At 43.8% G+C, this 24,976-nt stretch overlaps 1 protein-coding gene across 3 annotated transcripts in view; it reads right to left on the reverse strand.

Moving 5' to 3' along the window:
- Positions 1 to 17,538, reverse strand: part of HIVEP2 (HIVEP zinc finger 2) — a 216,236-nt gene extending 198,698 nt beyond the window's left edge. For all 3 annotated transcript variants that reach the window (XM_052645483.1, XM_052645484.1, XM_052645482.1), the window contains exon 1: positions 17,314 to 17,538. The gene's annotated coding sequence lies outside the window, so the exon portion shown is untranslated. The remainder of the gene's footprint in view (positions 1 to 17,313) is intronic.
- Between the last annotated feature and the right edge of the window lie 7,438 nt (positions 17,539 to 24,976).

A 24,976-nucleotide genomic window follows, 5' to 3' on the forward strand; every position in this document is an offset into this window, starting at 1 on the left:
ACGTGCAAATATGAATAAACTTTTCATGAAAAATCCTACCTACTTCCATGCTTCACAATCTGGTTCCAGTCAAACCGTTTTTCTATTTCCACTTTTCCAAGTCCCATGCTTTATTTTTCTTACAAACCACCTCCCAAATTATAACCTTCTTTTTATCAAATGGTCCTCAGCACAAATGATGAGTACCTTGATCTCTTGGAGGCTGGATCACCATACAAAGTGCAACTGCACCTGTCACTGAGGCAGGCCCTGACCTCCAGCTGTTTCATTCTCTCTAAACCAGCGGTCCCTAAAACTCTGGCCCCAGGGGTAGATGGTTTTAGGATGACTCAAGTGCATTACATTTATCGTGCACTTTATTTCTATTATTATTCCCTGGGGCCTCCTTGGTGACTCAGACAGTAAAACACCTGCCTGCAATGCAGGAGACAGGGGTTTGATCCCTGGGTCAGGAATATCCCTCGGAGAAGGAAATGGCAACCCACTCCAGTATTCTTGCTTAGAGAAGTCCATGGACAGAGGAGCCTTGCAGGCTACAATCCATGGGGTCGATAACAGTCGGACACTACTTAGCAACTAACACACACATTTCTATTATTATTACATCAGTTCCACCTCAGATCACCAGGCATTAGATCCCAGACCTTAGAGCTGTAGGGACCCCTGCTCTAGACGACCGCAAGAGGAAGCATTGTCACCTCATACCCTTCAGGCTCTGGGTAAAAGTCAGTGTCTTCTTCCAATGGAAACGTATTTATGTATAGCACTCAAGTGCTTAAGAACACCCCCTCCTTTTCCACCCTCTGTCTATATTTAATATTTCAGAATTGGCCCTCAATAAAGTCTAAATAATAGCAAGTGCCCCCATGGCCTACCATCAAGCGTGTTATTGAGACATCAGCGTTCCCACATGCACTAAAGTGAGATTAAAAATTAATGAACTGCACAAATTATTTTATTACGATACCGTATTTTTTATTCTCTCCTAGTTCCTCACAAAGTCCTGTGTACTTCTCTAGAGACTAAAAGTGCAACTAGAGTTAAATCTAAAATAGGCTACTTTCTACAGTGGTTATAACCAGGATTGCAAGGTCAAAGTGCCCACTGAGGAAATGATAGCCTTTGTTTCGGTAACTTATTAACTTTCAGTTATTGTCTCATACATCGCTTCTGCATAAAGGGCCTCTTGTGCTATGAAATATGCCCACCATCTAGGTACCTATCTTCTCTCCTATTTATTAGGTGGATTAATAAGCAATCATGCAGGCAAATTAAAAGAAGAGAGTTTTCTCACAGACACTAAAGACCATCCAGACCTAAAGAATATTTTTCAAAATTGTGATTAAGATGCCACAGAACTCACTCAGTTGCTATCTAAATAACATTCTTACAAGTAAGACACCTGCATGGAAGTACCTCCCAACATTTTATATCCCCGCTTTTAACGAACAATACATAAATTGAAGAAAATGGTTTTTTTATGTTAAAGTGGCCTCCATTTGCGCTAAACTTAGTGTATGGAATGTCATTTCTATAGCCAAAAAGTGGGAAGTAGGAAAATTTTGAATAACTGGCACAGGTGTGAATAACAGTGCGTCCACTAGCAATAGATTTGCTTTACTTTTATGATTAAAGTCATTATCCTCGAGATTTCTGGGTTCCTGGGACAAAGACAGCAATAATAATATGTTAATTCAAAGTCAATATATCTCCTATGCAAAATACATATACTTCACACTAATTACAAATGCAACAGGATTTTCTGCATAGAAGTTTTCACAAGATATGCCTTTCAACTGTTTCATTTCATCTAACTGTGTCTGCATGGAAATGCCCAGACCAGGGACCAAACTCTCCACATGTTACAGACGTGTGCCTTCCGCTCTCTACTGTTTTAGGTTCAAAATCTTTACGCTGAAATACAAATCCTTACAAGATGTATCCCAACCTTTCTAGCTTTTTCACTAACATTCAGTTCATATGCATTTTGTGCTCTCCTCAAATCAGATGCTTCTCTGAAAGCACCCTTGACACTTTTCAGGCTGCGTGCTAAGTCGCTTCAGTCATGTCTGACTCTTTGCTAATCTATGGACTATAGCCTGCTATTCTCCTCTGTCCATGGGATTCTCCAGGCAAGAATACTGGAGTGGGTTGCCATGCCCTCCTTCAGGGTATCTTCCTGACCCAGGGATCGAACCCCTGTCTCTTACGTCTTCTACACTGGCAGGTGGGTTCTTTACCACTAGTGCCACCTAGGAAGCCCCCTTTTCAGGTTGGCGCCTATCAAAATCAAAGCCCACCTAAAGCACCTCATTCTCATAGGAAACTCTCTCGATATCCCCACCCAAGGGTGATGTTGCACCTTAATATTTCATATATTCCTGACTTGTGATACTTAACCTGCTTTTTAAATTTTTTGTGATAAATATTTTATTTTTTAACATTATTTTATTTTTTATTGGACTATAGTTACTCCACAATGTTGTGTTAGCTTCTGCTATACCGAAAAGTGAATCAGCTATACATAAACACCCTCTTTTTTTGATTTCCTTCCCACTTAGGTCACCAGAGAGCACTGAGTCGAGTTCCCTGTGCTTACAGCAGGTTCTTATTAGTTATCTCTTTTATACATAGTAGTGTATATATGTCAATCCCAATCTTCCAATCCATTCCACCTCCCCTTCCCCCCTTGGTATCCATATGTTTGTCCTCTTGTCTGTGTCTCTATTTCTGCTTTGCAAATAAGTTCATCTATACTTCATCTTCTTCTCGGAGAAGGCAATGGCACCCCACTCCAGTACTCTTGCCTGGAAAATCCCATGGGCGGAGGAGCCTGGTGGGCTGCAGTCCATGGGGTCACTAAAGGTTGGACACGACTGAGTGACTTCACTTTGACTTTTCACTTTCATGCATTGGAGAAGGAAATGGCAACCCACTCCAGTGTTCTTGCCTGGAGAATGCCAGGGACAGGAGAGCCTGGTGGGCTACCGTCTATGGGTCACACAGAGTCGGAGACGACTGAAGCAACTTAGCAGCAGCAGCAGCAGCATACCGTTTTTCTAAATTCCATATACATGCACAACCTGTTTCTGTTAATTATAGCTTCCTTTGCATAGTTCTTTTCCTCAATATAATAAATTATAAAAGTTCTGATGATGCCTCACAAGGGCAGGAGAAAACTTTGGGCAGTAAGGACTATGTTCACTATCTTGATTGTCGTGACAGTCCCACAGGGGTAAACAGTTTGAAATCATGCCCCATAGGGTTAATAGAACTGGTGACTAACAGAAGAAATTCTTGAGCTTGTCTTAAAGAACAGCAGGTAAGGGATCTGCTTGTTAAAAACTCCTCTACTTCTAACCTGCCTTCACTGACCAAGCTCACCTTAATTACTATTTTTTAATTTATTTCACTTATAAAAAGTTTTGATGATGAGAACAGTCCATCGTCTTTATATTTTATATACTATTTATACTTTATTTCATATTCCCATATATCTTACACATATGAGGATCTCCATAATCATCTATGTTAAAACAGATTTGTATTATATTATTGGACATTCCAGCTTTCTTCCAGTTGTAAGCCTCAAAAATTATGTCTAGACCTTTTCTGTACAATGTTTCTAAACCAGCTGGCAAGAGGATATATTCTGAAGAGTAACTGGAGGCAAGTAATTTTTTTGAGGATTCATAAAAAAATAATAGCCTGAAGTAGATTTCAGACATGAACAGCCTGATCCCTAAAAAAATTAATAAAATAAAAATGAAAACTACATAAGAAGAGGTCTGATTGAAGGAACCAGGGATATTTAGCCTGGAGAAAAGAATACTTAGGGTGAACATGATCGCCATCTTTAAATAATGATATGATTGTTATGCAAGTCGATGAGCAAACCTGCTCTGGACAGCGGCAGAAGGCTCAATTGATGAACAGAAGTGTACAAGAGTGGACAGGCCTCCCTGAGAAAGGAAGAGCTGTGTGTGCTGAGTGAATGCAGGCAGTCCTTGGTGACTTGTCCTGAGTGATCGCTCCTCACTCAGTTGGGGATTAAATGGTGCCTCCAGTGGTTTTCTCTAAGCCTAAAATTCATGAAAAACTTCACATTGCAAAGTGTTCTGTCATCCCTGGACAAATCAATACATCAGACCCTATCCTTAAGGATAATCAGCATAATTCAAATTACGACACTTTAAAGGATGCCCTAAAAAAGTCATCACTGCAGTATTTCACGTTGTATCAGAGTGACAGGAAGAGGCAAAATTACCCACAAAATGCTAAACTAGCACTGAAGATGTAGCTTGTTCACACCCAAGACCTGACCTGTCTGGAAACCAGCACTAGGACAGGTTCCTCTGAATAAGGAAGCAGGCCATCTGCATATATCCAAAAGAGCCTCAGAAATCCATTTCCCCACCCCTAACCCTCTCACTGCCTCACTTTTCAGAAACACTTACATGCCAGACATAGGAACAGTAGTTTGATTTACACAACAGTGTGGCATACTGTAAAAATCTTTTATGAAACATAAACCAAAACCAGTTGGCTTAAAGGAGATGTCAACCATTAAATATACTGTTAGACACTGCTTGCTTTTATAAGAAGGGTTAAAATAATCAAAGCCAGGAAAATGTTATTAATTTCAAAATGTCTTCTCTTTGCTTCTCATTGCTCCCATTCTACATAAAGAAAAGGAAGAATATAGGAAAAAAAAGACAAATTATCAGGATAGTGTCCTCACAATCTAAGCTCCTGGGATTACTAGCTAGAATGTACAATTCTTCCAAATCAGTTACTAATATTTAGCATAACTATTTTCAGACGACATTAGGTTTGACATTAGTAAATTCTCACCAAACATGGACAAAAATCAACTGATGACAGAACGAATTTGAGTTTATCCATTAAAGATCTAATCTCCACATAGCATCCAGTTTTTTGCTATATTCTATACTGCCGGGTGATTTATTTTTAAAGGTCATTTTGAGTACTCTCAGCCACTTGGCCCATTTTAAAAGCTACACTTGATTAAATTTGGGCAACAAGTTCATCGCAATATCACTGAGATCATCTGAACAAGTAAACAGACTATAAATTCAAAAACAAATGAATTTGGATTCCTTTTCTTTTGCTTGACATGGGTATAACTATCTCAAAATTTTGGTACACATGTTCATCTGTGACCCATCCAAAATTTAGATGCATTAGGGATATTACACTAAGCTGTGGAGCTGCTGACCATTATCTTTCTGAAAACAATTACATATGCCTGTAATAAATTGCATCAATAGCAGTCAATTATCTCAAGAACACTCTACTAACCCTTGTCACAAATGTATTGCTGTGCATCAGATTTTTTTCCCCAACAACTGAATTATTCTCGAAACTTAGTATTGCTTCACATCCTAAAAATAGCCACTCCAGTTCTCTTGTGTTACCCTGCTCTGTTCCCAGGAGGTAGGGCAGTGCTATAAACAATGCTTTATTTTTTACAGATGAAGAAACAATGAAATGTAACGGAGGTACAGCCACTTGGCCTGAATCATTTTGAAAATCAATAATGAGGCAAGCAATGAACTAGTGGGGTCAAGGTTTACTGTCAGCCCTCCTGGGGTCCTCTGCAACCCTGGTGTGAGCTCTAATGAGCACATCCTCACAACATGGGCACAAAAGAAATCTGAAATCCTCATTTTTACCCCCCAGATCTCTATCTCTCCCAACACAACCTTGACACATGGCAAATACATTGAATGACAAGAAAATTAATTGAATGTTTCCAACCCTGGATTCTTTTTTCCCTCGCTTAGAGAAATGGGGATTGTTCAAAATGGAAGCATCAGGAGAAAAAAATAATAATAATACAGTCTGATAACTGTTCCATGGATAAAAGAGAAGCTGAACTTCCATGACCTGTCCATCAAGTGCCGGGGCCAGCCATTAGGACTGTCCCATGGGGCACCGCTGAGTTGCAAAGACAGATTTCCTCACTCGATTCAAGTGAAAAGAAAAGACTCACCTCCAGCTTCTTAATTTTTCTCTGCCTCCATAGGGCAAGGTCTTCAGTGGAGAAAAGGCACATCCTCCCTCTTTTCTGCCTAATTCAATCCAAGCAGGCCCACCAAGAAACAAGTCTTTCTCAAACCCCACCGCCCTAAGCCATGACCACCTCCATACAACTCCATACAACTCTCCTCCTCAGAGCACCCTAACAAAATATGGTCGAAGAAAACTGTTCTGCAGAGAGGAATCCCGGTTCGACACTAAACTTCTCTATCCAACCGCAGGAAAAAAACTACCTCAAGATGACTCCATCTGTGCAGAACACGAGGAGAGGCTGACTATGGCTGCAAGAAGTATCTGGGACTGCTGCACGGAGAGGTGAGGGAGCTGTTTCCTGGAGGACTTCTTTAGAAAAAAACTGAAGAAACAGTTAAGGGTGAGCAGACTGATGTGCCTGTGGGAGCAAGATTTCATCCCTCATGTGGTTCTGATGACCCCTTTGCTTACAGTGGGTCAAAGGTCTGTTCTCACCATGCAGACAGTAAGCGTCGTGAGAATTAGGACTTTAGGCATTCACCAGATATCTACTGTGCACCTACTGTGCACCACGCCTTGTGTCTACCACACTTCTGTGAAAGCGGAAACCATCCTCACCCATTAGAAATTTTATAAGAAAAATCACGTTAAAAATGAAAAATTCATTTAAACAAGATTTAAAATACATTTTAAAAATTCATTTAAACAAAATAAAAACAAAATTAAAAATCCAAATATTATTTGCAGTAATCACTTTAACAAACTGATCAATGCGTTTTACAATAGTTACGTGTCATTTGTAAACCATTTTTTTTCCTCCGTCCCATTAAAAAAAAAAAAAAAAGCCAGGAAGTGATTCTATAAGTATGAAGGGTTGTAATGCTAAAGAGGAATTTTTTAAAAAGCTAGTGTTATAATATTTAGTTATATACAAACAGTACTTCCTCAAAAATTACCTTACTGCAAAAAATATTTCTAGCAGCTACCTTACTAGAAATACAAATATGTGTGTGTGTGTGTGTGTGTGTGTGTGTGTGTGTGTGTGTGTGTGTGTGTGTGTGAAAAGCGAAAGTGAAAGTCCCTCAGTCATGTCCGAATCTTTGTGACCACCTTGGAATTCTCCAGGCCAGAATACTGGACTGGGTAGCCTTTCCCTTCTCTGGGGGATAGTCCCAACCCAGGGATTGAACCCAGGTCTCCCACATTGCAGGTGGATTCTTTACCAACTGAGCTATCAGGGAAGCCCTATATATATATAATGGGATGTTTTCATTACTGATTTAGTAAGATTTTACAATGCTTCTTTAACTGTTATTTGGGTGGAGTGACTCAATATAAAAGCAGAGATTCCTAAAAACACTAGAAAGGAGTATAATGGCTGAATACACCATAAAAAGTTTCTAAATTAGTCCACTAGAATATAAACAGCATGAGGACAGGATTTTTTTTTTTTTTTTTTACTGCTTTGTTCACTGATGAATCCCCAGTGTATAGTACAGCACTTTTTCCAGAGTAGGTGCCTAATAAATTTTTGTTGCATTAATAAATGTTTGTTTAAAAGTCAACAGTCTCATAAACACTTTAGCTGGTCTCCTAAGAAAGCCCAAGGCCCCAGGAGTAAACACTGGTTCTCTGGCTCTTGCAATTTACGTAGAAGTTCAAGTTGGGTAATTCTGGCCCCAAAGGCTATTTTTAGATCAAAATCTCAAGAAGGATGATACACAGAGAACCACATAATTTAGTCCACTTCACTAGTGTAGCACTGGCTGAGTTAAAGGAGAAATATCCCAAATTTTAATTGCCATTTCCATTTGTTAACTATGAAGAAACAAGTATCTTCTGACATTACTTCTTAAACCATTTCAATCAAAAGTCTAAGTATTTTATTGTTTTTTCTTTTGATCTAACCCCTTCTTTGGAGAAGGAAATGGCAATCCACTCCAGTATTCTTGCCTGCAAAATCCCATGGATGGAGCAGTCTGGGAGGCTATAGTTCATGGGGTCGTGAAGAGTCAGATGAGTAACTAACATATAACCCCTTCTTAACAATAATCTTGCCTGCGCCTGTGCATGCTCAGTCACTAATTTGTGTCTGACTTTGCGACCCCGTGGACTGTAGCCCCCCTAGGTTCCTCTGTTCATGGGATTATTCAGGTAAGAATACTGGAATGGGTTGCCATTTCCTCCTCTAGGGGATCTTCCCAAACCAGGGATCAAACCTGTGTCTCTCTGTGTCTCCTGTATTAGCAGGAGGATTCTTTACCACTGAGCCACCTGGGAAGCCCCAATCATAGCTACGAGGTATCAAGTGTTTACTGTGTATTGTGGAGAAGGGAATGGCAATCGGTGCCAATATTCTTGTCTGGAGAATTCCATAGACAGAGGAGCCTGGTGGGCTACAGTCCATGGGGTCGCAAAGAGTTGGACACAACTGAATGACTAATACTTTCACTTTCATTGATACCAATGTCCACATTCTCTTAAAAATTTCACAATGACCCTTAAACAGAGATTACCATTCTCATTTTGTAATTGCAAAGAGATTAGCTGGCCTTCCTAAATTCCCCGAGCTGGTCGTGGAACTGGAATTCACCCAGGTCTGAAATGAAGTGAAAGTCGCTCAGTCGCATCCGTCCGACTTTTTGAGACCCCATGGACTATAAAGTCCATGGAATTCTCCAAAATACTGTACAGCGGAGCTTTTCCCTTCTCCAGGGGATGGTCCCAGCCCAGGAATTGAACCCAGGTCTCCCACATTGCAAGTGGCTTCTTAACCAGCTGAGCCACAAGGATAGCTGCCCTCAAACCAGGTTCTTAACCCCTAGGCTGCCTGGGTATCCCACTGGCAGATGTGTATAAACTACTGGGGAGAACAATGTGATGAGAGACAAAATGGCTGATGATTTCTTTAAATCTGTGAAATAATTTTGATGTGCAAACACTAGCTTATGTGGTGTGGAATGGTGAAAAGACCAAAGGTTGTTGGAGCCAAACGGCCCTGAGTTCAGATCCAGCTTCACCACCAACTATCAGAGCATCCTTGCAAAACCACTTACCCTTTCTGAGTCTCGGTTTCGTTAAGTGTAACCGTGAAGAGCATGCCTGCGCTGAAGCCTGCACAGAGTAAGTGTTCTTAAAACCTAAATTCCCTTCCTTCTAACGGATTTGCTAAATTGGCACCGGGCTGATTTTTTTAAGTGTTTGGTTCATCCTTGTAATACCATAATTACAGAATATAATGACACTGCATTCTCTATAACTACAAAGTAGAATTTATAAACTGATAAAATTATGAGTTGGAAGAGCCTTTAGAAGCCATCTGTTCCCATCTTTTCCATTTCCAAATCAAGTCCAGAGTTTAAAATGACCCATTTCCAAGTTTTTACAGAAAGTTAATTGCAAAGACACAACTAGACTTTAAGTCCTCTGCCCCGGCTCCCACTAACCCCCTGGTTTTCGCCTCACATTACACAGGCATGGCAATGCATGTAATTTTCAGACAATTAAGCAGTATAAAATAACCTCAGTTTAATTGCATCCAATTAACAAACCAAATTAGTGTTTCATATGTACACTATTAAACTAGTTGTCTGGCTTCCAAAAGAAATAAAACACTGTTTCAAATGAATCTAGCATTTTAGTGAACAAAGCTACTTACAATTTAAATTACCTTTCCTATAATCTTCTTTATATGGAATTAGACCTAATCTCCATTTTAAAAGAAATACTCTCTGCAACTATCAGGATGAGAATTACTACACTGCATTCTAAGTCTCAAATTTTCCTTCTCACTGTACACACATGATTTTCTGAGATTAGCGTGTTTGTGCACTTGCATGCCCATACACATATGCATGCCTACAGATCCCCAAGCAAATACAAATGAGGGTGTGTCTACATTTACTTATTGCCTAGCTTCAAAAGTTCCATCTTTCTGGTGAGCTTCTGAAATGTAGTGAATCTGCTATAGTGCAAATAATGAGTTTCAGAGAGCTCCTGCTTTCTTTTTCAAAGAAAATAAAACCACCAAATAAATCTGTCAAAAAAAAAACAAAACTGCTTTTCAAGAGCACTGCACTAGGCTATCTGTCCAGTATTGCTGTGAATTAGGTATAAAAGTTATCAATGAAAAAGCAGTATTTTAGGGTTTCCCTGGTGGCTCAGTGGCAAGGAGTCCTCCTGCCAATGCAGGAAACACGGGTTTGATCCCTGGTCCAGGAAGATCCCACATGCTGCTGACCACCTAAGCCCATGTGCCATGTGCTACGATTACTGAGCTTGCGTTCTAGAGCCCAGGAACCGCAACTACTGAGCCCCATGTGCCGCAGTCACCAAGCCCTCGCACCCAAGAGTAACAAGAGGAGCCATCTCAATGAGAAGCCCACACACCGTAACTAGAACTACTCACCACAACTAGTGAAAGATCTGTGCGGCAAAGGAGACCCAGTACAGCCAAAAAAATCAATAAATAAAATTTAAAAACAGTATTCTAATGAACCATGAAATGAATCATCTATTCATTTCTTAAATACTTACATCTAAAAACATAAATACCTTGTAATTCTGAGTATAACCATTTTCATAAGTTGGCCAACTTTAACTATTAGTATTTATGAGTATTTTCTGGAGCAAAAAGTTCTACAGTAGGTTAAAATAATAATGCAGTACTGTATTTAAAATGTAGTTCGAACTGACAATCTGTCATACCTATTGGGCCATTTTTATCAAAATATTTTAATCACTCTTATTACTATTTTACAAGGTGCTTTTAAGATATCCATTAACAGGATAAAAGAATCATACACGCAGTAGTGTCAATCTTTGTTACTTCTCTTTGGAGCATTACAACAATTTTACTGCCTCTCAGCTACCAAGATATCCATCCCATATACCCTTATCATCTTTCTAAAACATACACATCATAGCATCACTTCTCTGCTCAAAAACCTAAGTGAAATCCAGCTCAGGAGGGCTGCAGAGCCCCACATATCTGGAATCAATGTATCTTTCCAGGCTCACCTTACTCTTTCTCTCCCATTAGTTTAACTCCCCCGGACTCCAGGTCAAATTGTGCTGGGCCTTTCCCTTCCCCTTTTGTTTACTGAAATCCTACCCAGTTTTCCAAGGCCTCAATTAAAAATCACATCCTCCCAAAAATATTTTCTAATCTTTCCTGCTGGGGGAAAATAAAAAAAGTGCCTCCATTCATACACTGCTTTCACTCGTAAGCTTAATAAACTTTACTTAGAAACCATCTGTCTTCTCTAGACTGTAAAATTCTTACACCCTTTGTCTTTCTATTTCTCAGTTATTCATTCTGATCTCCAGTATGACTCCATTGCTTGGAATAACTACAAATACTGGCTCTTTCTACCACCTAAATAAAATTTTTTACATTATATAAATTTTAGAACAGGAAGCAAATAATTAAATGATACAGCTGACAAAATGGAACATGAGTCCAAGACTACATAAAAGAATGTTGTATTTCAAGAACCTCTTTGCCTTCACATTCTCTTGTAAGTATTACACTGACCACTCATCACACATATAGCAAAAAAAAAAAAAAAAATCAGATCCAAATTTCTCCAAAATTTCTGAAGTTTGCAAACATGTAGACTAATTATCTGGGAAAATGAATGTTTTAGTAGCTATTTAGAATCATATAGATCCAGCTCATGCAGAGCTCTAAAGATTAATCGGTTACTTCACACAGTGACCTTGTAAAGACTTTTGAATTTGCAGTTATTTATTAACTGAATCAATGATGCCAGCCAATTTAGTTAACTGGAGACCCAAATAAGTATATTATAAAACAAACTGTTTATTCCTAAAAAAAAGAAAAATGTTAGTTTTCATACAACTAACCCCCTCAAACTGAAGTCAGCATATAAAATCATAACAAATTTCCAGGAGAGTCATTTATATGGAGGTACTATGAAAAGACACAGGTTATACACAAGCCTGCTCCAGGTTCTAGGCCCTGCCTCCCAAATTCCCTCTCCAATGAAAGTCTCTAACATGGCCAATGGCAGGGTCATCATATGCCTGGATTTGCCAAGGACAGTCTCCATTTATGCCAAGAAAGACAATCATTCATGTAGTCAACCTGCCCACATATTCTGAACTCATCTTGCATTACCTCTCCTGTTACCTGCCCTCCAGCCCCACTGGCCTGCTTCTAGCTCTTCAAAACACTGTACATCCCCCAACCTCGGTTCATTTGCATTGTTCCTTCACTGAAGGATATTCCCCTCTCCCTATCTTTTTCTCCTCTTATTTGTTCTGCAGTCTCAGTTCAAATATCACCTCCTCAGAGAGATCGCCTCCTCACTCCCAGACAGGGATGACAGACCTCTCGTTACACATTCCTTTATGTTTCTTCCATAGCATTTATAACAGACCTAATGATTAGGACCTGTCAGCGCCAACAGATTAAAGTTCCTTTTGTGATCTGGTTCATCATTATACCTTTGGTATCTAGCACAAGGTCTGACTCCTAGTAAATACTTGTTGAATGAATGGATGAAGAAGTTGCAACTGATCAAGACAACCAGGGCGCCTGTCATGATACTCTAAAGAAAGGGCTAGGATTTTTAGTGAGTGACAACGCAGAACACTCGAGGGCCCTGAATACTTCCTGACTTTACATCCAACCATCCTATGACCAAAAGAGCAGGTCAAACCCCACCTGCTTTCTGCACAGAACTATCTTCAGGCACACAAACATCACTTTCATTGCTTCTTTCCAAAGCTATAAATTTGGAGCCTAACCCTTCATTCATTGCTTCTCTCCAAAGCAAGCACTTTCCTCAAATACATCAAATGGTTAGATTCCAAATTTGTAGCTGTTAGGAAATCTAAAGTTATGGACACTTGTAAGATCACATGTCACAGTTAATACATGTCACATGTCAAGTGATGGGCAATGAAAGTATATGTTAAGATTAGTGGCTCATTATTTGACCCAGAACAATAATGACACAAATTATCAAGCAGTTCTGATTCTATTCTAAATGCAGCGGTTAAAACAGTATGCGGTCCTAGGTTTATATTAATGCTAGTAGCCATGATACACCTCAGAAACCAAAGATTTCACAGATCAAGTAAGCTGTGCCCTCCCTTTGTACATAAAGACTTGGTGTTGCTTCACAGCAATAGATGAAATGCTGAAATATTTTTCCAAATTACTTAGAGCCATCTCATAGCTATAAATACTGATCTATAACCTCCCTTTTTATTAACTTTATCATAAACAGCATATAGAAAGCAATGCTTTTGATTGTGATCAAATACCAGGAACGGGTAGAAAATTACATGACTTGCACAATTTCCTTCAAACAAGCACAATATTATTTTCATAAAGTTTTCCCATTTTCCTTCCATCCTCTGTGTTCATCCACAGCTTCAAACATTGAGAAGACTGACTCATTGACTTAAGATTCACTGCAGTTTTACTCAAGATTAATGAAGACTCTGCCTCTGTGATTACAGCAAAGCCATACACATGGTCTGTTCCTTATGAAATCTGAAGTCCACTGAGTTGACTTAGCAAACTACCTCTGCTCCTTTTTCTAATATCAGTTTAAAAGGCACAATACTTACATACCAAGTTTTAGCCAAAATATGCATTCACAATGAATTAATATATAAATACATTAACCAGAAGCATATCACTGGAAGCTTCAGGTGGAAATTTAAATTGTGAACCATTTCTCCACCTACAGGACCAATGCATAGACCTACAGAGAGTACTGCTGAGGCTGGCTATGAACCAAAATGTGATAATCATGTTTAACAGACATAGGTGATAAGTTTGATGTACAACCATCCATCCAGTTGATCTTAGCCACTTTCCCCTTATTATAATATTTACCACATCAGGTATCAATATTCCTCATCTTAATGGATTACACTTTCCTCACCAAATAACATTTTCTATAGGTCTTTAAAACTACTTTTCCTATGTTGAAGCTTTCTGATTAATTTCAGCTAAGTACTAATAACTCAAAATCTAAAACCAATACAGAAAGAGTACATGTTATTTGTAGCTGCTACTACTGAAATAAACCCTGCGTAAAAAAAAAAATTGACAAATTCTTAAAGATTCTTTATTTTGATTGAATCAGCATAAAAGATTCAGATTGATTTTCTGACTAGTCACAAAGCGCCAAAACCTCAAGCAGACACATGTACCATTATTCCACAAGGAACACCTGCAAACATGTTGCTTGTTTTGTTTTCATAGTAACAAGAACGTTTATCAACACATCTTATGTAAAAGGAGCCTGATCAATCAAAAGATTTTGCTGGCTAATCTTTCAATGTAGTCAAATAACATGATCTCATTACGTGATAATATACACAGTAAATTCACTTTTACATTCCATGTTTAAGAGACATATAAACATGTTTTATCTACTCTAATGGTATCTTTCCAAAGACTGCTACAAGGATCTAACGAGTTGAAAATCAGTTACATCTTAATTTGTAGCATCATTAATATATTATCATGCCCCAAATTGCACCCAAATTAATTTCACATCGGTTTAATCATAAATGCCCTTATATAAATAAAAGCAGTCTCTAATAAAGGCAACCACATAAAATACAATCATCATCACAGAAATATAGATGCCAACAAGCAGATTTTGTTTTATACCTGACCGATGTTCAAAGCAAGAAACTCAGACAATTTTCTAACAGCTTCACCACTTAATACAACATTTTCCTATATATAAGAAATATACTGCATTTCAAACCTAGTGGTCAAAAGGGATTATGACACTTGAAGCACACTGTCATTAAGGAGATACAGGTAAATCCCTTTCACCTCAAAATTAAAATACACAGTTTTCATCTGGTACCATGACTTCTTAGTGTTCCACAGGAATTCTGTCTGAATAATGAAAATGATATCCTTTCTACTCAAGTGGAGGGCATTTCTGTCTTGATAAATTATTTGGCCTATATCCTAAAAATCAAAACCAATCTATTTATTATACAATCTTCTTGGGTAAATTTTGGCTTTGGCACTGTTATACAGAGAAAAAGCACAAGACATTCACAAATTCTAATATATATGATATATATAATATATATTTAAGTACATATAACACATTTGTGCAAATATTTTAAATAACTTGATTTCCTCAAAGACAAACAGCACCAAACATTACTATATCACTAGAGAAAACGTTTCTAATAAAGTTAAACTGTTTTTTTCTAGGAGGACCGATCATAGCAAACTTAATTAAAATGGATCTTATTAATATTTCAAGTAATTTCTGGGCTTGATTATGCACTACAGAAGAAACAACTGTACTGAAGAGAAAAATCAATAGCCCTTGACCAGGGCTGTGGGTATGCTAGAAAAAACACAGTTCTCTCGTGCCTTACCCAAGTCGAGCCTTTGGGGGTGGGGGAGAGTACCAATAACAATTTGGAAGTCAACTGAATTATTTTTAACACGGCAAAAAAAGGAAGGAGGAAAATCAGTTCAAATTTTCCATTATAATGAAAGTACCGGAAACAAGCCTTTTTATGTTCATTTTAGGCCCAAGTAACTGTGCAGAGAATAGGGCTTTTGCAATGTCAGTTGCACACTCTGCTTCCTGTGCGAATTTCAACCATTACAGGTGTCCTAAACCCTCCAGTGAAACCGATCTACTATCAAGGGATTCCTGCGGTCCCCTCGAAGCCACCCGTACTGCCCCTACCCCGCACGTATGACTGCCCATTTCCTGCGAGTGTCTCTACTAAGGACCCTCTCTCTTCTGCACTCCTGCGGTTAAAATACCCACTTCTCCTTGGCGTGGCATGTAAAAGCTTTCCCATTAGAGAGGACTAGTTCCTGCAGTCCTTTCTACTTAGATGCTGTCAAGTCAGAGAGGAGTCACTTGAAGAAAACCCTCCTCCCCCGCTCCTTTCCCCTCACCGGAGCCACGTCCCTGAAGGACGACACCAAGGGACACTTCCTGACCTTCTACCCTTTCGCCCGATTTGGGCTGGGAGGGCTGGGGTCGCATTTTCTCGTGTCCTCTGCTGCACTGGATGTGTTATGTAAGACGGACAGGACGCGGGAGGCACATGCGTATAAAGCGCACGGATCTGTGATAACAGCTAGGGTGGCAGGGCAGATCTGGAGTCTCCCCCACCAAATACGACAGACACCACACACACACACACATACACACACACATTACCCCCCACACACACACACGCCGCCGCCGCCCCCCCCCCCCACCCCCAGCAGTGTTTTCCTGTCTCGCCCCTACCAGAACCAGACGCACAGAAAGGAAAGGCGGGGGGGAGGGGTGAAGGGAGGTGAGAGAGGAGGAGGAGCGGCCGCACGTCTGCTTTGATAGCAGCCGGCAGAGCCGCCGCGGCAGAGAGCCCCTCGTTAACCCCCTTCCTGTGGCTGCACCACGTCATGGAACATTCCCGGAACGGGCCAACGTTCCACCCACTTCAGGGAACAGACATAAAGGCGCAGACCCAGCTCCCCACAGTGCACAGCCCAAACACACATGTCCCTTTCCCGGTCCCCCGGCAGACGCACAGGCGAACACGCATGCAAGACGCCCCCACCGGTCTCCGCGCGCCCCCGGCCAGCCCGCCGCGCCGGGAGCCACTCTGCGGCCGGTGCACCCGCAAGGCGAGGGCGCCTTCGCCTGAACCTTCCATCGAGACAGTCCCCTCCTTCCTCGCTTCCTTCCTTCTCTCCTTCCTTCCTTCCTTCCCCGCTGGGGAGGAGAAAGGAGTCGCCGAAATGCCAACAGCCGGCTCCTCCGCTGCGCTCGCTCGGCCGCAGGCCGGCGGCCCGGCCCTCGCGCCGCCCGCCCCCGGCCCCGGCCCGCGCCGCGGGGCCCCCTCCCCCGTTACCTGACGACGGGCGGCCGGCGGCCGCGGCAGCCGCAGCGGTGGCCCGGCGGTGCGCGCCGGTGCACGTCCCTCATTAGTAACCAGGCACATTCCTGCCTCCAGCGCTCCCGCGCCGCCCCCTCCCCCCAGGACATTACGCAAAGCAGCCTCCCCTCATCTGCATAGATCCTCGGCCAGGGTATTCCCCGCATTTCCCCACGCGCCCGACCCCCCCTCCCGAGGTCTCCCCCATCCCCGCCCCCTCCGACCCTCACCCTCCGGACGCCGGTCCCGAGCCGGGGGCGCGCGCCGGGAGGGGCTAGAGGGGTCCGGCGGAGGCGATTACGGTGTAAAGTGAAACGAGCTCCCAGTGCTAAAGGAGGCAGGAAAAAACACCGCGCCGAGGCCACTTACCGAGCCGAGGGACCTAGATTCCCGCCGCTCTGCTCGCCCGAACGGTCGGTCCGCCCTCCACGCACCCCGAGGCTGCACCCAGCACCCCCAAAAGTCGAGACGTGTAGGAATATGGTTAAGGAGCCAGGAGACCCTCCAAGTTGCTCCGGGCTCCCGGGAGCCTCAACGTCCAAGACACAACTTGGCCAAGACTTGTGCCACAGTCACCGGAGATGTTTCTGCGGAGACCCTCCTCCGGCGGGCAGAGACAGCGCTCGGCGGCGCCCCGCTCGCCTCCTCTCCACCCCCTCACCTCCAGCCCGCCTCCGGCCGGCCGCCCGCCCCCGGGCCGCTAGCCCCTCGGGCGGCTGTCAGCTCCCGGCAGCCGCCGGGTGACAGGGGCGGGAGGAGGGCGCGACGCGGCGGCCCGAGCCCGAGCGGGCGAGGGGGACCCTCGCAGCAGCAGCAGCGGCAGCCGCTCACCTGGAAAGTCACCGCTGAGAAGGAGGAGGAGGAGGAGGACGGAGAGAAGGAGGAGGGAGAGGAGGGAGAGGAGGAGGGGGAGGAAACCCCCCTGGTGCCCTTGTTCTCGCTGCCGCGGCGGCCGCTCCTCGCCAAGGCTGAGCGTGTCTGGTGGGGGGTGTCTGGTAGCATTTCCTTAAGGACAGAGGGAGGGCGGGTGCGGAGGGAGGGAAGCGATCCCGACCGCCGGCCCAGGCTCCTCTTTCCTTTTATTTATTTTTCTGACACTGTACGGAGATGGGCCCGGGGCAGGGGCCACGAGGCTCGGGAGGGAGCCGCGAGGCCCGGGCCGCAGCCGTCTGCGTGCGGGAGCCGCAGCGGCCGCCTCCCCTCCCGGTCTGTGGACGCACCGGGTTATTCCTGGCAGCGCCTCCCCGAACAGAAGTTACTAGGAGGAGTGCGCGGCGAGGGCGGGCGGGGGGGAGAGGCGGAGAGAGGGAGGGAGGAAGAGGGAGAGACTCAGCCAGCGACGTCATCGGATCCCCCAGCGCGTCCCAGGGAGGGAGGCTGAACCAGAAAAACCAGTCTGGAGCGGGCGAGCGGAGTGGGTTGAGCGGCTCGCGGGGCGACGGGGCAGGGAGGCGACCGCTAGGGCAGGGCCGGGCCCCCGCGCGGCCGCTCCGGGCGGGAAGACCGCGGCCGCGCTCTCGCTCGCTCGGATCGGGGATCTCCCCCGCAGAGCTGGTCTCTACTTGTCTTGCAGAAAAAAAAACTTGGGCGTCTCTCGGAGCCTGAGAATTTCCTATAGGGATATGGAAACCTCCTCTCCCCACCCCCATCTTCCCCATTTCCCAGATGCTGTTTCCCGGTCTTGAACACGCACGGCATTACAGAATAATGAGTATTGTCTTGGACGATTCTGGCCGGTTCCATCCTCTGATCCCTTTCCCTCACCCCGCCTCTGCTACTCACATTTGTTATCGGTCAAGAAAAACAAAATCAGACTGTAGCTGCTGGCTGCGTTTCTGGAGCTTTGCAAAGTGTTTTAGTAGCACTTTTCTTGCCACCCCCCCCCCCCAACCCCCGCGGAAGCACGAACTTTTCTGGCGCCCGAAATGCCCCAACTGCCTTCCCTGAGGTCACTCACCAGGGCGCCCTGGGCGCACCCAGTTCGGGGAACGCGGCCCGCCCCGCCGGGGTATTCAAATCGGCTGGGGCAGCGGCGCAGGGAGCAGCTGCCGGCTTCCTGGTGGGCCGAGCTGGGACCTGGGGCGAGCGGCCGCCCCCAGCCTGCGCGAGTCCCTTCCTCCGAAGGGACGCGAGTGAAATCACACGCAGCTCGGGGAGAGCGGGGCCATGGGGCGGGGGAATCCCAGGCGAGTAGGCGCCGGGACGCTGGGCTTCCTCCCCGGCCCGGCGACACCCCGGGGGACGCCGGGGCTCCCTCGAGCCGCTAGCCTGCCCGTGTGGACTCATGTACACCCTAGAGGGGGAGGTTCCCGGGAGGCCGCGGCGGCCGGAGAGCCGCAAGAGGCCGTCGGGCCGGGCGGATGCCCCGAGCGCCTTCTCCGGGTGGTCTCCGTACCGGGCGGGGACCGCGCGCCGCCCCTCCCGGGCGGCCGAGCGGAGCCGAGTGCCCGGGCGCCGCGGGCCCCAGCCGCCCTCCCCACCCCGCGGCCGCGCCGCCGCCCTGCCCCGGGCAGAGTAAACAAGAGACGCGCAAGATCTGACCTGGCGCGACCCGGATTTCTGGCCGGGGTTCCCCCTGAGCAGGTGACTCCGTGGGAGGGGTGGAAATTAGTCTCTGGAATTCCGGGCCAAATACATTCACTGTGGTTCTGCTTTTAGGGCAGGTATTTCACCGACAACTGCGGACTGTTTTGCGTCTCAAGTTTCAGATTTCGCGGAAAGGGACCAAATGTCAAGGCATATCAAATATTCCCTTCCCTTTTCATTAAAAGAGAGTGCATTAATAGGACAGCCCCTTTAATGACTGCAAGAAAAGCACTGCCGGTTTCGTTTCTGTTTTGTTTTGTTTTTCATTTCGACGTATAATCAGTGCATTTCTGAGGTTCCGGTGCAAGGGCGACATAGTCCTGAAGGCCGCTTCTGCACCGTCAAGAGGTGATACATTTTTTTATCGATATTTTTTTAAAGGAGAAAAATCTGAATGATTTGTAAAAAGTTTCACCGTGTCCTTTGAGAGTGAGCTCATTTAAATTCAGGGCCTACTTCCACTGAAGCGGCTTCTCCTTTCGTTGTATAAGTTTTTTTTATCGTTCTGCCTCTCTTGACTTAACTTGAAGCACTTAGTAAAAACTCCCGATCATCATTTTCTCTTAAATGTATGCTATTGCATTTTTAGACATCCGTTTATTAAGCAAAACGTGATTTTTGAAAATATTTTTCACTGTCAAACCCACCTGCTACATACTCCCAGAACCCATTTTATTTAATTGCTTAATAGAGATTAAGCAGTTTCTTTAAGAATCCAAATTTCTTTCACACACAATAACAGCTGCCCAAGCTCCCAGAAGCTAAGCAAGGAAAGTAGCAAGCAGTGTTTTGCTTCACAAGAATAAATGTTAGTTGAAATCTTAAAAGTCTGTTTTAAAGGACTAGATTAAGTGGTATAATGTGAATATTAGGATACTTAGGTAATTAGTTTACTTTTTTTAAAGCAAATAGACATGAGTTTTGATGACCTAAGTGGACCCCTAAAGATAGTCTTTAGTCCAACTTTTTTCCCAAGATCATCAGATACTAAAGATGATAGCCTGAATTGAGTTAAAGCACAAGTAAAAATACTTATGAATATGTGTACACTAGATGACATCCCCTCTGGTAGGAAGAATCACTGTCTTTAAGTAAAAGCATCCCTGTCTCCAGATGCTAATGCTAAGACATGTCTGTCTAGTTGCTTCTATTTAAGGGCAATATGGTAACACAAAAATTCCTCTCCCCAGAGAACTTCAAAGTCAAAACCAAAACTGGCCTTGGTAAACTGTGCACTCAGCCCTGAGAAGTGCTATAGTTAAGTGAGGTTGGGTAGGGCAGAGCTTGACCCTGCCTGGAAACCCACATGGAGCATTACAACAAGGTAGGAACTTTCTTTTCATTCCTTGTCTTTCTTCTTACTTCTCAGGTTCAAAGGAAAGGAAAATCTGGTAATCTGGATTATAAGATATTAAGAAAGTAAAATAATGCCTCATGGCAGTAGGGTATTTTTTTTCAGAGTCAGAAATCACTTCAAACTGAAAGCGCTTTTTTTTTTTAACTTTCACTGCACTGGTTCTTAGTTGCAGCACGTGGGATCTAGTTCCCCAACCAGGGATCAAACCTGGACCCCCTGCATTAGGAGCGAAGGGTCTTAACCACTGGACCACCAGGGAAGTCCCTGAAAGCGCTTCATTCAAAAAATATTTATTGAGTGCCTACTACATGCTAAAGACACTTAGGATCAGTGAACTCACAAAAAAAATCTCTGCTCTCTTGGAACTTGTATTCTAGTAAGGGGGAAAGGAGATGGAAGAGGAACAGGATATAAAACAGCCCTAACATATAAATGGTAGAGAACTTTGGAAGATTACAAGCAAAAACAAAAATAGGGTAAAGGGTGGGGTGGGAGGTGTCATGTTTCCGTATTAAATAGGAAGATCAGAATGGGACTCACTGAGAAGTGACATTTCTGCTGAGGCTTGAAAAGGAAATGATTTAGCAGTGGATATATCTGGAGTAAAGAACAGTTGCAGGTAGAGGGACCAGCTAAGATTAAGTTCTAAGACTGGAGCAGGCCTGGCGTGTTTGTGGACTTAAGGGAAACAGTGTGACAGGAACAGAATGCAACTGCCTGTGAATGAAACAGCCTCCCAGGCCACTGTCAGGACTTTTCTCATTCAGAAAAAAAAAAGCTTGACAAAGGGTAGATTTATTGTGTTACCACCCAATCCCACTTAATCTGAAATTTTGTGGGCCAGGAATCTGCATTTCAATAAGTTTGTGATCCTTATCCATTCTAAATCTCAAGATGTACTGCCACAAAGCACAGTGACTGATACACCCAGTCAGGTAGGAACTGGGTACCAGGAGCCATTGTACAGAAAGCTTCCAGAATCAGGCAAGGCTGTGTTGTTAATCAGGACTCTTGCAGTTGGCAAGTTGCAATCCTCAACTCAAACTAGCTTAATTAAAGGGACTTTATTGATTCACACAACCAGAATAACAAGGACTAAATTCCAATTCAGTGGGACCCTGAGGCTCAGATGATGTTACCCTGGTTCAGTCATTTCCCCTCTCTCCGCTCTTTGTGTCTCTCTGTTTCATTTCCCTCTTCAGACCAGCACTCTGCGGTGTGCTGGCTGTAATCCCAAGTGACTGTTTTCCTGGGTTAGCAACCTCAGTAGGAAAAGACCTTCCCAGATAGCTCAGGCAGGCTTACTAGTCAAGTCCTTGCACCAGAACCAATCATTGATCACAGTTTCTGGAAGAGTACTGTGCATTTCAGCAGTCCATGCTGCTAGGAAGACTAACTTCTTCATTCTTGAGAGCACTCAGGGAATATGAACATCTGGTCTTTTTCCTAAGGAAGATGGGTTCAGAGGCTTCTCATGGAAAACCTTCTTAATAAAGTACAAAAACTCAGATTAGGAAACAGTCAGTACCAGGATTACTGAAATCCAAATGCACCTTAGATACAGGGAAAACAGAGGCTTAACAATACCTCACTAATAATTTACCTACATCACATTGGTACTCTGATGCTCAGTCGTGTCCAACTCTTTGCAACCCCATGGGCTGTAACCTGCCAGGCTCCTCTCTCCATGGAACTCTCCAGGCAAGAATACTGGAGTGGGTTGCCATTCTCTTCTCCAGGGGATCTTCCTGACCCAGGGATCAAACCACATCTCTTGTGTCTCCTATGCTGGCAGGAGGATTCTTTCCCACTAGCGCCACCTGGGAAACACACATTAGCCCTTTCCCACTCTACTCTTTTCCATCAGCTCCTGCCACTCCAAAATAAATTATAACTGAAATTCCTTCACTCAACAGTCATTGCTGCTGCTGCTGCTGCTGCTGCTAAGTCGCTTCAGTCGTGCCTGACTCTGTGCGGCCTCATAGACGGCAGCCCACCAGGCTCCCCCGTCCCTGGGATTCTCCAGGCAAGAACACTGGAGTGGGTTGCCATTTCCTTCTCCAATGCATGAAAGTGAAAAGTCAAAGTGAAGTCACTCAGTCATGTCTGACTCCTAGCGACCCCATGGACTGCAGCCTACCAGGCTCCGCCATCCATGGGATTTTCCAGGCAAGAGTACTGGAGTGGGGTGCCATTGCCAACAGTCATTACTTGGGGTTAAGTCTTTGCATCTATCGAAATCTTCCATTACAAGCCAGATACAAGCAGTGAGCTCTTACTATCCTGAGCTCTTAATAGGTCATTAACTTCTTATGAGAGATTTATTTTTTAAATTGCCCTTCCAAAGCGACAGCTACCTCAGGACTCAGACTGATTTATCTTGATAAAACATAAGATGGGGATGATATGAGGAGGGGGATAAGACAAAGAGGTCAAGCTTGGGCAGGACTGCTATGGGGGAAAGGGTGGAGAAATATGAAATGAGAGACAGGCAAAACAAAAGGAGGTCTTCAGTACCCACCGAGGATGCCTCTGCTCAGGGTCTGTGAAGGGGGCACCATGATGGTCTGGGCTTCTCAGGCAGGAGGGAAGTGGGTGGCTCCAGCAGTCTTGAGTTTAGGTCCCCCTCTGACCTTGATCTCAAGGGAGACTTGCCTTCCCTCTCCAGGCCTCTACTTCCTCATCTGAACAACAAGGAGATCCCCTTCTAACCACAGATTCTGACAATTCTGAACTCCCTACAGTTCAGTAGAGCCTGAAGGGAGGGAACAAGAGGGGAGGGCAGCAGAAAGGAGAAAAATAAGGGAGAGAGCGTATCAAGGACCACTGCATTCTTCAAAAGCTTGTGAGTAGTTTCTTAGGAGAAAACCTCAATTTCCAATTCTAAGGAAATGGACATATTTGGGAGGATGGATAAATAATGGGTAAGGATGAGGGGACAGAGATTTGGGGTTAAACCTATGCTATATAAATTCACTGTGCTGTATGCCCAGATATGAAAAGAACTGTTTCCCATTATCAGCCTTAAGACGTGTTAGGGAAAAAAAGTATTTTTCTTGAGTTTATCCAGTGAAGTCTTTTGTTGTTTGTTGTTGTTCAGTCACTCAGTTGTGTCCAACTCTTTGGGACCCCGAGGACTGTAGCCTGCCAGGCTCCTCTGTCCATGGGGTTTTCCAGGCAAGAACACTGGAGTGAGTCACCATTTCCTCCTCCAGGGGATCTGTCCCACAAGGGGTTGAACCAACATCTCCTGCATTGGCAGGCAGATTCTTTACCACTGAGCCACCAGGGAAGCCTTTTATTGATACCTAAATCCTTATACTTTGGCGATTTCTGAAAATAACAACTTGACCCACTCCCAATCTGTCTGCTGATCAGCTCTAATTCTCTTTTTTATAGCTTGGACTCTCAGTTAAGAGGAGAAATAGAAGTCAAATAGCTGTCACAAACCTTGTGTAGTAACTCAGGCCCTTATCTAGAAATTTTATGTAAAATAAGGTTAAAAAGCATTATGTCAAAGAGAATATGTGCTAGTAGAGGATATTATCTGAGACCCAAAGGAGAATACTCTCAAATTACATAGATGTGCAGCAAAGGGATTCACCAAGCTGTTGCTTTGATCACAATACAGTACAGGGGGTGCCCATTGAGATGGTCTCACGCAACCATCAATATGCTTGATGAACTCAAACCACGGAGAGAAGTGTGTCATAGCAATACATTTTGTGTAAGGGAAAGAAGAAATTCAGGATTGTTTAGGAAGATTTCCACAAGAGAAAATTACAATCATTTTTTAAATATTTTGTATCTAAGAGGATTGATTCAGTTATTTGAAAATTCCATGTATAGAGGTAAAACCATTCTCATTGATTTTTCATATGGTATAGCAGTATTACAAAGCTAATTATTTGGTTTCTATCTTTTAAAAATTTTTTATGGAGGAGTATTTCTTTAGTATGTCATTTTCCATTGACATTCTTGCCTACGTACATGAATATGTCAGAAGGCTCTGTCCCGTCTGCAAACTGACATACTCCACGTCCCCATAGTGCCCTCTCATTTTTATCTGTCATTGTGTTCTAATCATTT

The sequence above is a fragment of the Budorcas taxicolor genome, chromosome 9 (genome assembly GCF_023091745.1).
Source record: "Budorcas taxicolor isolate Tak-1 chromosome 9, Takin1.1, whole genome shotgun sequence".
Lineage (NCBI taxonomy): Eukaryota > Metazoa > Chordata > Mammalia > Artiodactyla > Bovidae > Budorcas > Budorcas taxicolor.